Source organism: Tachypleus tridentatus, chromosome 13 (assembly GCF_004210375.1).
Source record: "Tachypleus tridentatus isolate NWPU-2018 chromosome 13, ASM421037v1, whole genome shotgun sequence".
NCBI lineage: Eukaryota > Metazoa > Arthropoda > Merostomata > Xiphosura > Limulidae > Tachypleus > Tachypleus tridentatus.
Genome location: NC_134837.1, coordinates 210,632,621 through 210,646,702, shown reverse-complemented (window position 1 = coordinate 210,646,702; position 14,082 = coordinate 210,632,621). Strand labels below are relative to the sequence as shown.

Here is a 14,082-nt window from a genome sequence, read left to right as displayed (position 1 = left end):
TTACGAATAATGAGATGGAAGATAAGCCTAATGAGATTATTAACTTCTTAACTTGTCTTCCTGTGAGGCAACGGTAAGTTTACGCACTTACAACACTAAAATCCGGGACTTGATTCCTCGCAAAGGAAGAACACAGAAAGTCTGTTTTATTGGTTTACACTAAAATAAAAATAGCTTCGGCATTTTGTGTGTATTTATACCACAATGTGTGTATGTGTATATAGTTTTTACTTTGCTTTTTGTTTCTTTGCATACAGCATTTTGTGTGTTTTTACACTACAATGTGTATGTGTATATCGATTTTTTTTGTTTTGTGTTTTTGCATACAAACAATTATCAATATTTAAAAAATAAGGATGACAAAACAAACCTATGTTTGAATGCTTATTTATTTTAAGGAAAAAATTAAAAACGTACCGACAAGAATTCCTTAACTATTGTGCTATTATCTGTTAAAGAATTCTTAAACTTCTCTGGATTAATAATTCATAAGTTTAGTATCTTTTCGATAGATGACACTACTTTATTATGGTTTATGAAGTTGCTGTTTGTTTTCTACTTGTTTTTGAAAATTATAGTTGCGTGCAATAACATTTTTGCATTATTTCGTACTAATGTGTGTTTTACTTTATCTTTTCACTTATTTTTGCCATATTGTAACAAATTATTATTTCTGTCATCCAGAAATAGAAATCAAAATTACAAAACAAAGCTTCTGACATTATAACATTCAAAAACTTTTCGACTACTTTACAATTGTTTCAAAACAATAACAATTTTGTCTGTTTTTGAGACTAATAAATAAAATATTAAAAATTAAAACTATATGTGTGATAGTATTAAGGTTGTGTTCAGTAAACATTCGGAAGCTTAGTTGTGAGAATGAGGTTTTATGACGTTAAGGGTTTTGATACCTGCGGTTTACATAACACAGGTAGCCTATCGTGGAGCTTTACGCTTAATAGCAAATAACAAATTATACCCATAACAAAAATTATGACACGATTTACGTCAAAGTTGCTTTATTAATTAAGCGGCTAAAGCCAAAAGTTAACGAAGTACTATCCTGTTTGAAATTGTAATTAGGAATATTTTGGAGGAAATTCGCTACATCAATTCACCTAATTGTTTTTTTTAATTAATTTTAGTCGTACAGAATAAATTACTACAGTTCTTGTTTACATTTCTTCTATGAATAATGTTTACTTAAATTTTGATGCCTTACTTTTCATTTTACAAAAAAAAACTTTGAAAAGAGAGAGGGCTCTTGTGTAAAGTAATGGCTAACGGGGTGTAAGGACTAATTTGATACAGACTGATCAATGGGTGTACTTATATATTTATAATTTTTTATAAGATTATTTTATCAATGGTAATATTTTATTTGAACTTTTCTAATTATATAGTAATTTATGAGAAGGTGATTTCGCTTTCTTTATATTAACGTTTGGAAAAAGACGTTTATGAAATTTTATGTTTTTCTCATCTAAAGTGTTAATTTTAGTTAAGGTTCTAAATTAAATATACGATAATAGCATTGGCAACTAGCATTTATTTAAACTTAAACCACATATTCCTGATTGTATTTACAATAAATTCATTAATATAACGTAATTATATTTATAAGTTTTCAACGTGATTTTTATTTTTAATAATGTAATTGTACAAGTAAAGTGGTAACAACAAACTTGTCATACAACCAGGGAGAAATATTTTCACCAGCGTTATTTCAGTTTCACTTTTAATTTTAGAATACTATTGTATTCCTTCAGACAGTATTTTCAAGTTTAATTAAATAATAAGAGTTTAACAAATTTAATCACAATTTTGTACTCATAAAAATAACTATGGTTATAAATGTATTTCCATTTCAATATAGCTCACAGTAGTAATCCCAAAACATCTTACACAGGATTTATGCTCATGTATCAATTTCAGTATAACTCCATTGATTTGAGTACTGTTTAATTTTTAAGTGATATAAAAATGGCTGAACCAGATATTGGAAGAGGGAATGTGGAAACTGAGTCAAACATTCGCTATAGAGTCCTAAGGCATGTTGTTGGAGATCCTGGAGATACCGGAGCACCACAACCAGACGAAGACGATGATAATCACAGTTTTTTTGCAAGGGTAAAATACTCTATTTTAAATATTGAAAAGAAAACGTATATTTATTTTCATGTTTTGGGTTAAAGATTTCCTTAACAACCATAAATGTCATGTTTTATTTTATCTGTAAATTTCTAAGGACAATATCATAGTAAATGTATATTGAAAATAATTTATTAATTAAAGTTTATTAATGAAAATATTATTCGTCACATTTCTACAAGGGTTGTAGGAAATTTATTAAAGGTCCAAGTTTGTCAAAAGGACAAAACCCTCTACCAGTACAATATATGTCTGTGATGATAATTGTGTTAGAGAATTATAGTATTCTTTATAAGATTGTGATAGCATATGAAATAAATTATTTCTGTAATGAATGTGTCTCATTTTAATTTAGTTGAAAAGAACAAAATTAGTTTACAGAGCATAAGAAATAGTTTATTAGTTATTGTTGAACAAAGACAGGTAGTTATTATATGCCAGAATCCTATTTGAATTTTAGTTAGGCATTTCTATGTAATTTTTTTCTTCTTTGATTTTCATAGTTTCAATATTAATCTGTTAATAACAAAACATATGAACGAGTGCTCATTTGGCCCTTCAAGGCAGCCCCTATACATCCACCTCTGGGAAAAGGATAATATTAAATCCTTCCCTTTTTTTTTTCCAGGAAATCATTTATTCCTCTTTCAAGCTCTGTAAGGTACTAACCTGCAATCTTACCAATGGCAGCTCACAACATGAGCTAATCACCCTGTAAGCGTGGGCGTCCAAAGTTGGAAGGTGGGGCCAGGCATCCTCCCACCCTGGAAAAATAAGAAACTTTCAAGTATATGTATATGAAATTTTTATTCAACTCACAATTTCATGGGAAACACCTGTAAGAAAAATAAGCCTGTATTTTTCCAAATTTTAAATATATGTCCCTCTCCTCACCCTGTCCTAAAAATACAGAGTGAAGAAATAAGTGGCCTTTGTCCTATCAGTTTTGTGGATAATTCTGAAATCTTTCGCAAGATGACTTGTAACTTTATCAAGATAAATTAAGATATCTTAACCTTTCACTACAAGGTAATTATTCCATTCATGAATCATCTGTGTAGTCCTCATTTGAAACCTTTCCACTGAGTCGATATCCTTTTTTTCAGATAAGGAAAGGTAAACTGTGTATACAGTATTCCACACAAGGCCTGAGTAGCAATTTGTGCAGATAAAATTACGTCTCTTGACTTGTAAACAGTATAAATACATCCTAAATCTCAATTAGATTTACTACTAACGACAAATGCTTGAGTAAATTATTTCCAGATCCTCTTGTTCAGTCATGTTACAGATTTGATTCCCATCTATATTAAATGTGTGATCCAAATTAGAGCTGAGATCCATTACTCGTCCTCATAATTAAAGGTCTTTTCCAAAATATTTGTCGAACTTATTTAAGAAACCCTTCTTTCCCTCACTTTGTTACTTGATACAATTACAATCATTATGTCTAAAACTAAATGCTCCAGTAATTATCACTTTCTGGTTAGATATTAATACTGTTTCTCATTGACGTCATTAGTCTTATCAAGTAATCTTTAACAAATACCATTTAAAAACTTTCTACCCATGAAACCAGTAATTGCAATCCCTGTAGATTCAACTTCATCACCATTCTTTTATGCTTTCAATGCCATTAGATTATAGTTCATCCTTTATATACAGAGCCATTCTACCCTCTCTTTTACAACATCAATCAGTAGCCTGAAATTTGAAAATAATTACTTTTATCAGTTTTTCAATCCTAATCAAGTTTTAATAATTCCTTTATACCATAGTTTTTAGCTTCGACGGCAGCCCTGAACTTGTCTGTTGTATTCCTAACATCAGAATGATATTGGCTACACTTGTTTTTTAATATAATCTATTTAAATCTGATAAACATATCTTTCAAAATATTATTTAAGTTTTATGCTCTTAGTTTACCTTTTCCAGTTTTCTTATTATGCTAACAATTGTATCAATTTGTTTATTCCCGATTTCCTGTACCTATATCCAACTTTAGTTAAAACTATTGTTAATGAATATTCCTTAGGCTCTTTCCAATCATCCTTTTACCTATCTTGCTTAAGTAGTCTGTCTGTAACACATAGTTCACCCTTACCCTGTTACTCTAAACATACAATTTATAATCTTCTATGTTAAGCCATGGACCCTACTAAACAATTCATTCCCACATCTAGACCAAATGAAGCACCTCTGAAAGGGCCATGCTGTTTCTGAAGTATTTGTGTTTTTTTACAGCAGTAACAGGAGATTTGTATTTGCAATGAAAAGCTATCTGATTTAAAGTCATTATTTAAATAAAGCTTTGGTTTTCTGTTGGAGTTGAGCTAAAAATACATTTATGTAAAATATATTATTTTGTATAGCATTGTTATGTGTAAGCACATTAATTCTGTTAATAATGGTGCTCAATTGATAAAGATTATTTAGTTTGGTTAATTAATTTAAAAAAAAAATTGTGAATTTACTTATATTTGAATTTTTTTCTTGTGTTGTTGACCCAATCAAAACTTCTTTGGGGTAATTAACATTAAATGTTTCTTAAAGTCAGTAATGTTAGAATGATTCTCTTTAGTGATACTTTGAAAGTTTAGATTTTGTGGTATTGATACCAGTTTTTAAACAACAGCTGTCATTTGGTTCATTTCTATGAAATTATATGTTGACTCCTAGGGTCGAGACCTTGAAAGTGCTTACGTAAATCACAAGTACACCGAGAAAGAGAGAGAGATTCTTGCTCAGTATGAAAGCTTAGATTACCTACCTCCACACAGCAAAGTTTACCGAGACTGGATTACAAGACAACCTGCTAGGTCAGTAGTTACTATTTTTTCTTCTTTAATTTAACAGCAGTATTAACTCTTTATGTGCTCAACAGGTGGCTCTGACAACTAACCAAATAAGATTGGAATACTATGTAATACACAACAAAGTTTCTTTGTTCTTTCTCACAGTGTACATAATTTTTTTGTTGACTCTGAACTGTCATTTTTAAAAAATTAGTTTCTTTTTGTTTTTTACTTCCATTTTTCGTCAGTGTTTTCATTCAGAAAAGACTGGCACTTAAGGTGACCAGTTTATAAGTTAGTTATTAACATAGAAGTGCTACAGTTCATAATAACCATACTTGTGTTATAAACATACTGACTTTAATATCTGTCAGACGAATATCTTAATCTCTGGTTTTGTTATTTTTATGGTATAAAAAGAAGAAATTGTCTTTTGTTTTAATTATTTAAATTTGCGTGTGATACAATTTAGTTTTACCTTAAACATGAAATTAGATGAAACATTTTATGAAGATTTGAACACCTGTAAATTATATTTTTTTTAATTCTCTGAACATTGCCTAGGTATATTACAAACTCTGTGATGCTGTTGAGAACTGTAGTACATGGTGTTTTCTCCAGATACTAAGTATTCAGTCAAGTTATTTGGTGAAGTAGCTAAATATTAAGCTGCCCAGTAGTTTATATAGTGATTTCAGTAGACATTTTCATTAGTTTCACAGGACATTAGCAACTGTGAGATGTAAATAGAACAGGTGAGATAAAAAATTACAGACTTTATAAGGTGCAGAAGTAATACTTTAATGACACCTATAATAACACCTGGTGAAAACATTTTGATGGCTCTGTCTAGCATATGGAACTGTCAATAATATTTTTTTATGAGGTGAAGTAATTTTGTGAATAACAGTCCTGTCTGGACATTTTCATTTCTTCACTAAATCTTGGCACAGATAGTCTAGCTGCTTTGTGCCATAAAACACCAAATCAACTAACCACTAAATGTCAACCTGTAAAAATTATGTTGACTTAGCAATTTACAACAATATGTGTTCAAATTCTTTTCATCTCAACCTCTGATGTAGTGAGATGAATGTTGGAAGATCTAACAAATGTGTGGGAAATCAAAAAGAAAAATATTCATTCTTAATAAAAGGTGAGTTAGAAAATACTGATCTAATGACTATATTATCAAGTGTGACATGTTTTCTCCACACATTGTAATCATGAATACTTTGGAGTCTCAGCCATTTGTAATCGATCTGATAACATACAGTAAAAAGGCTATTACCCACTTTATTCATTTGTCTGTACAGTGTTGCTTTTGGGAATCATACTTTATGTATTTATGCTATGTCAATTTCCATTGGTGCAAAATAATCATTTGTCTGCATAGTAATTCATGGAAAAAAAATAGAAGTACGCATTTTAAATTTTCACATGCACCACCATTTGAACTGTAATATGAATGATTTCATAACAATAGATCTCAGTCATAACTGGAGAATTCCAAAATGAAAGTGAAGGGAGGTGGGGAATGTGTCAACACGTTAGTTGATCATCAGTCATGTAATCTGATGAGTTATTCTACAATAAAAGAAGAACAGTGAAAAGATCCAAGATATTTATTTTGAAAAACACTTCAAACATACTTTTTTTTGCCATATTTTCAGTACATACGCAACTGTAACAACTTGTAACGATTCAATGTATTTTTTCTTTAAAGAGAATTAGCTTGATTATATTACACTTTTGTGTCTTGATACCTACTTCATTGCACATATGATCCACTTTCTAGAAGTTAATAGATGATTTGGCTTACTTGAGAAAACTTCCAAAAGCAACACTATTGTAGTGTGTTCAAAATTAATAACTAAACAGAAAATGATTTAAACATACCTCAAGAGAAACTTGTACAATGTGAAATTCAACATTCTGCTTTTTAGAAAGACTTTTGGAGAAAAGTAATCAGTGGGTCTGTGTCACCATCACATATCTCAACAATAATTAGTGGTTCCTATCGGGAAGCAACGTTAAAACTTCTTGTAACCATTTGAGGGATGGCCAGGTGGTTAAGGTGCTCGACTCGTAATCTGAGAACCACAGGTTCAAATCTTCATCGCACCAAATATGCTCGCCCTTTCAGCTGTGGGGGCATTATAATGTGATGGTCACTCCCACTATTTGTTGGTAAAAGAGTAGCCCCAAAGTTGGCGATGGGTAATGAAGACTAGCTGTCTTCCCATCTAGTCTTACATTGCTGAATTAGGGATGGTTAACGCAGATAGCCCTTGGGTAGATTTGCACGAAATTCAAAAGCAAAACAAACCATTTAAGGGAATTATCAATTTCTGTCAAAGCTTTGAAAATTCAGATTGTTTTATGGAGTTACCAGATATCATTGACTCTTATGAGTTGTTGCAGTGAATAGAAAAAACATTTAGAGGCCATATATGTACCAGTCACAGTAGCTTAAAGAGCAACAGAACCAAGCAGTGCATCAGAGTTTTATGGAGATAAAACTGACATAGAATCACAGTCACCTGTTGGTTGAAGACAAAAGTAGTGGAAGTGACTTAGATGACTTCTCACCATTAGCATCACCACCCATTAAAAATTTACAGCAGGAACCATGTGACTCTTTCTGGTGTACTATAGTGAAATATTTGCAGACATTGATAAAATTAATAATATTGGTCAGATAGGTCATAACAAAGAAGTTGCTATCACTATCAGAATTGATTTCTATTTATCTTTGACACTTTTCAAGTGGTGGTTCAATATGTTATTGTGATGGGGTATTCACTCAGCCCTTTTCAGCATTGTGTATATAGTGAGTACTGTTCTCAAAAGCCAGGAATGTGAGTCAAAAAAGAAATTGGTTCTTCTGCAAAATGTCAACTGGTTCTTGCATCACTAGAATGGAAAACAAATTAGAAGTGCCGATGACTATTATTTAGTAAAAGATGAATTAGCAAAATTCTGTTGTTTTCTACTGCATTAAAAGTACTTCAGTTCACTTTAAGTTTAAAAGGACTTGTTTTTTTTAACACTTTCCATGCTACCAGTAGTAATAATAATTCCTATGCTGGAGAATTCAAGAGGCTGCCAAGTCACAGTGTCCCAAACTCATATGCCACAATAGAAATTTGGCTTTGAAACATAAATGTCGCATGTTCCATAACTAAAGGTTGATTGTGACTCACCAGTATGTTGCATGGTTTATAATTAAAGTTTGGTTTTGATCCACAGGTTGGGCATTGTCTGTGACCCACCAGTATGTCAACTAGTTCATAACTAAAGGTTGGTTGTAACCCACCGGTGGGTATATGGCAGCAAACGTGTCAGTTTAAGAAAGCAAGGTTGTGTGCTTTATAAAATTAAACAAGTGTAAACACAAATTATATGTTACTTATAACAGAGTTGAATAATCTTTGTTATTGTTACTAACACGATCAACTTTGTTTGTGTCAATGCTATTCTGCATTAATAAAGTTATTAATTGATTGACTTTTTATGTGTTAGTTTATAACATAATCTCCTAGACCATGAAGCAAGTTTTCAGCAGAGAAGGACCCTGGAGAGTATATATGGGTGATTAAACCTAATGTCTTGGTGGTAAGTGCCTAGAAAATATGCTGACTTTACAAAGATAACAAATGTCTGACCATGTTTTTCTGTGCTGTGATAGAGGGGTGGGAGTGAACCTCTGACTTCTGGGGCTGAGCTGAAATTCTCATATTCCTACATGATCAAAACTTGTTTTTGTTATATTGTTTCAGGTAAATTACATGAGAAATTTAATTATTTGACTGCCAAATAGGCCCATATCTCCTGCCAAATTAAATATATGGCAAAATAACCAAGTATGCTAAACACTGAATTCTGGTTCCATTACAATTCTAATCTACTGTTAAATGTTGACACTGGTATGGCTGATATAATAAATGAAAATGGTGTATTACCTCAATGGCTGGATAGCTAACCTTGAAATTTAGGGCTAGAACTCAAGACTTCAGGTATAGTGCTCACAAAACCCTGTCATCACTGCAGTGACCTTATATGACACTGTTGTGCATCCCCTTGTAGGGCTTCCTGGTGGGTGGGGTCAGTGGGCACCAAAATATTTTTTTTTATTATGGATACCCCTCAACTAAAAAAAAAAAAATAACTAAGCATGACAACATAGAGAAAAATCCAACTACTGGCAAACAACCACACATTGATGACTCTGTATGGTCAAACTCACAACTTGAATCTGTCCTGCAATTTTTAATTATACATTCTTTAACTGAAAAACCCTTAGGGCAGATGTCTCCATTTTTCATTCAGAATGGTTTGGAAGGGTTTGCTGGCTTTTCTAAATTGGTTAAAAAGTTACGGTCTGGGGACATTTAGTGGAAACATCTTCATCACAACATTCCAATCTCCTCTTGAAATCAAAGGCCATTGGGGATATACCCATTGAGGTTACTCCTCATTCTACTTTGAATTCTTCCAGAGGAGTTATAGTTGAGAGGGATTTAAATACCATTCCTGAGTCAGAGATCCTCAAAGGTTTCACCAGCTAAGGTGTTATAGCCATGTGCTGAATTTTTACTCGTACAGATGGGATTATGGAGCCGACAAATGTTCTAATATTAACATTTACAACATCACATTTTCCTACCACAATCAAGTCAGGATATCTGAATTGTAAGGTAGGGCCTTATATTTCTAACCCTGTGAGATGTTTCCATTGTCAACGATTTGGTTGTTCGAAAACATCTTGCTGTGGTTCCTTAACATGTGCCCTTTGTGCTGGTAAAGACCATGATGCTTTTGAATGTCAACTGTAACTACATTGTGTTAACTGTAATGGTCCACATCCTTTTTATTTTACTTCTTACCCTGAAGGGGTAGAAGAGAAAGAAATACAACATCTAAAGACAGTTCACAATATTACTTACCCAGAGGCTGGGAAATTACTATTCCCAATTCCATCTCAGACTGATGCTGCTGTAATCCATTCCACTACAAAATCCTTAAGAACATGTCTTAATCTTGTACCCTCCAAAATCAACAAAGTTAATGAATCAGTCCCTACTTCTATCTCTGTCCCTACCACATCTTCCAGTCATTGTCAAACTTCACCTTGTTCAAGCCCAGGTGTTTCCATGAGGTCTTCCTCTCTTGACTCCCAAAAATTCAACAACCTATTTGTTCACGTCCTCAATCACATCCAGTACAGAGAAAAAGCGTGGTTGCAAGCAGAAGGTCTCCATGTCATATTCTCCTCCAAAATAAAGAAAAATGGCCATGCTAATCCAATGGAACTGTCAAGGTTTTCAATTAAATGTGAATGACATCAAGGTTTGGTTGACTTTTATCATCTCAAATGTCTTTCTTTACAGGAAACATTTTTAAAACCACTAATACAGTCACAATTCGACAATACTCCTCATACTGAAATGACAGGTCATGAGTAGGACAAGGACAGGGGAGTAGCACTGCTGGTTGATCAGCATGTGCCCACCTGGTCCTTGTCATTGAATATGCCCTTGGAGGCTGTAGCCATCTGTATCTCCTTGGATCGTACCACCACTGTTTGCTTTCTGTACCTTACCCCTGGAAAAAAAATTATAATCAATCAGACCTTGATGCCCTCATTGAAAACTGCCAACCCCTTTTTTAATTTGGGGGGATTTTAATGTGCATAATCCACTCTGGGGTGGTTCTAGTATTGGTATGAGGGGTCGTGCTATAGAGCATATGCTCCTGAATCACAACCTGTCTCTCTTCAATACTGGATCTTACACTTATTTTCATGCACCCAGTAAGTCATTTACTGCTATAGATCTTTCTATCTGCTCCCCTTTGCTTTTCTTGGAAAGTTGACATCAATCCACAGGGGTAGTGATCATTTTCCTATCATATTAAAAGAGATTGGCCATGGTTAGTGCTGCCCAACCCATGTGCCTTGGTGGAAGTTGAACCAGGCTAACTGGCCCTCTTTCACTGCTCTCTCAGAACTTGATCCTGCCATCTGATGTAAATCTTTGACAGATGATCATGTAGCAGCTGCTTAGTGCATCCCCTAAATCTTGACATCTTTTCCACAGCATCCCCGCCCTTGGTGGAATTCTTGTTCTATAACACAAAAAGCTCAGAAACGTGTTTGAGGGAAATTTCGTATCTATCCCAAGCTTTCAAACCACATTGCATTTCAGCAAGTCCATGCTCATGCTCGGCGAGTTAGACATCAAAGCCAGAAGGAATCTTGAATTAAATACACCTCGAGCATTTCTTAAACTACCATTTCAAAAGTCATATGAGACAAGATCTGGAAGGTGAGTGAACAATGTACTTCTGCACCCCTCTCTATCTTAATATTCAAAGGCCATGAAGTTGCTGATGCTCAGAACATTGTCAATACTCTTGGTGAATATTTCTCTCATGTATCTAGCTCTTCAAACTCATCCCCTTCCTTCTTAGCTATTAAAACACGAGTTTAACATCTGTCTCTTTCCTTTTTGACTGATCATCCCTATGACTACAATCACCTTCATACACTGGTGGAACTCAAACTTGCACTTCATTAGTCTGGCAGTACATCAGTTGGACCTAATGATATATGCCACCTTTCTCTTGCCTCATTTACTATTCTCCTAGCTTTCTTTAACTGGATATGGGAAGAGAATATCTTTCCTAATGTTTGGCACCAAGCTATTATACTCCCTATTCTTAAACCTAGGAAAGATCCAAAGATTCCTTCAAATTACTGTCCAATTGCTTTGATGAGTTGTCTCAGTAAGACCTTAGAGAGGATTATTAATGCTCATCTTATTTGGTTCATTGAATCAAAGAACCTTCTCTTACCCACTTGGTGTGGGTTCTGAAGACAACGCCCTATGATAGACCACATAATTTGCCTTGAAACATCAGTCAGAGAAGCCTTTTGAAGCAACAACATCTTGTTTCTATTTTTGTTTTATTTAGAGAAAGCTTATGATACAACATGTAGATATGGCATCTTGCGAGACCTTCACTCATATGGATTGTGTGGCAATTTGCTACTTTTTATTAAGCATTTTTTAATGAACTGTAAATTCCAGGTCCATGTAGGTTCAGGGTTGTGTTCTGAGTGTCACACTTTTCATTATAAAGATTAATGCCATCAGTGAACAGCTAACCCCAACAGTTGCAAATAGTCTTTTCATTGATGACTTTCACATCTCATGTCAGTTATCAAACATGAAGTTTATTGAGCGACAGCTACAAACTGCAATGAATCATATACTTAAGTGGACCACAGCAAATGGGTTTTAACTTTCTCTCTCTAAAACTGTTTATGTATATTTCTGCTGCCAACTGAGTATTCATCCAGATCTAGAACTTCATATTGATGATGCTGTACTTCCTGTTGTCTCTGAGGCCAAGTTCTCAGGTCTTATATTTGACTGTAAATTAAACTTTATTTCACATATCAAGCAACTTTGTGTCAAATGTATAAGAGCACTGAACATCCTCTGTTTCCTCTCTTCCACCTCTTGGGGAGCAGATTGATACTCCATGCTTAAAATTTATCATGCCTTTATCCGATCCAAACTTGACTATGTGTTTATGGTTCTGCCAGAACCTCAGCACTGAAAATATTGGAGAATATCCACCATCAGGGGCTTCAGCTTTGCACTGATGCCTTTCGTACTTCTCCAGTCCAAAGTTTGTATGTGGAGTACTACGAATCCCCTCTGTATATTTGCTGTTTGCAACTGTCTCTTCTGTATGCTTCCAAACTTCAGTCTTTACCACAGCATCTTATTTGGGGTTGTGTTTTCCATCCTCAGTGGGCCACACTTTTTTATAATAGAAAACCTGCCATTGTTCCTTTTAGCCTTTGTATCAAGGCACAATTGGAAAAATTGGATTTATCTTTGAATAGCATAGCAGTATCAACAGATCAGTCTCTCCCACCATGGCTAATTACTATCCCCAACTGTGACCTATCTTTGAGTCATCTGAGGAAGGCCGGTACTCCTGATTGGAAATATCACTCTTTATTTGCTGAACATCTTTCAAACTATCCATCCATTCCCATATATACAGATGGTTCAAAATCAGGTGACTCTGTAGGCTCTGTCATGCTTTGTTACAGTTTGGTTGTAGCACAAAGAATCCCCTCTACAGTTTCTGTGTTCACTGCCAAATTGTATGCCATTTCCCTTGCCCTGAACCATATTGAAACTATGCAATATACAAACTGTACGATCTATACTGGTTCACTCAGCTGTCTATTGGTCCTGACATCATTCCATGTTAGTTACCATCTTATTCTTATCAATATTCAAAATAGATAGAGGCCCATCCCTCTCTATCCAGGATTTTTAGATACCAGGTCACATTAGTATTCGTAAGAATGAGCTAGCTCACAGAGCAGCAAAGTCCACCTGCTCTGGCTCTGTCACCACCATACCTGTTCCATACATGGACCATGGTCCAGTTATCAAAACCTGACTACACCAGTTGGCAGTTGACCTGGAGTGAGCGACAAAATAATAAGTTTTTTTTTCAAATCAAGCCTTCTTTAGCTCTTTGGCCATCTTGTTTCTGTTGAGATCAAAGGGAGGAAGTTATTTTGGCAACACATTGGTCACAGTTTTTTAACTCACCACTTCCTTTTATCTGGTACTGATGCACCAATGTGTGGTCTGTGTGGCACTCAGATCACAATCGTACATATTTTATTATCATGCTGTCATTGCAACCAAGAATGACAATGCCATTTTAAACATATTTTTGAGGAAGGTTTGCCCTTGACATTAGCAAATGTCATAGGTGATACTGCCCACCTTACTCATGTTTTTACATTTTTAAGAGCCATTGGTCTTGTTAACCTAAGATTTTTTTAACTATATACTGTTTTAGCATGATTTTTTTTACACATTTTAATTTTATTTTGACCTTAACCCAGGACTGGAAAGGCCAACTTCAGGTGACTGACAGCAAGTTTGAACTTAATGCTTCAGTCTTCTTGGCAGATCTTAATTTTACATATTTTATGTATTTTTTACCTTAATTTCCATATACCATTATAGTATACCACGTCTTGTTTGGCACAGATAGCCTAGTAGCTTTGTGCCAATAAACATGAAAT

General features: G+C 34.1%; 1 pseudogene across 1 annotated transcript in view; it reads left to right on the top strand.

Moving 5' to 3' along the window:
• The first annotated feature begins 1,267 nt into the window (after positions 1-1,267).
• Positions 1,268-14,082, top strand: part of LOC143236452 (chloride channel protein B-like) — a 30,235-nt pseudogene continuing 17,420 nt past the window's right edge. The window contains exons 1-3 of the transcript XR_013019559.1: positions 1,268-1,293; positions 1,977-2,133; positions 4,834-4,973. The product of XR_013019559.1 is annotated as a chloride channel protein B-like (transcript). The remainder of the gene's footprint in view (positions 1,294-1,976; positions 2,134-4,833; positions 4,974-14,082) is intronic.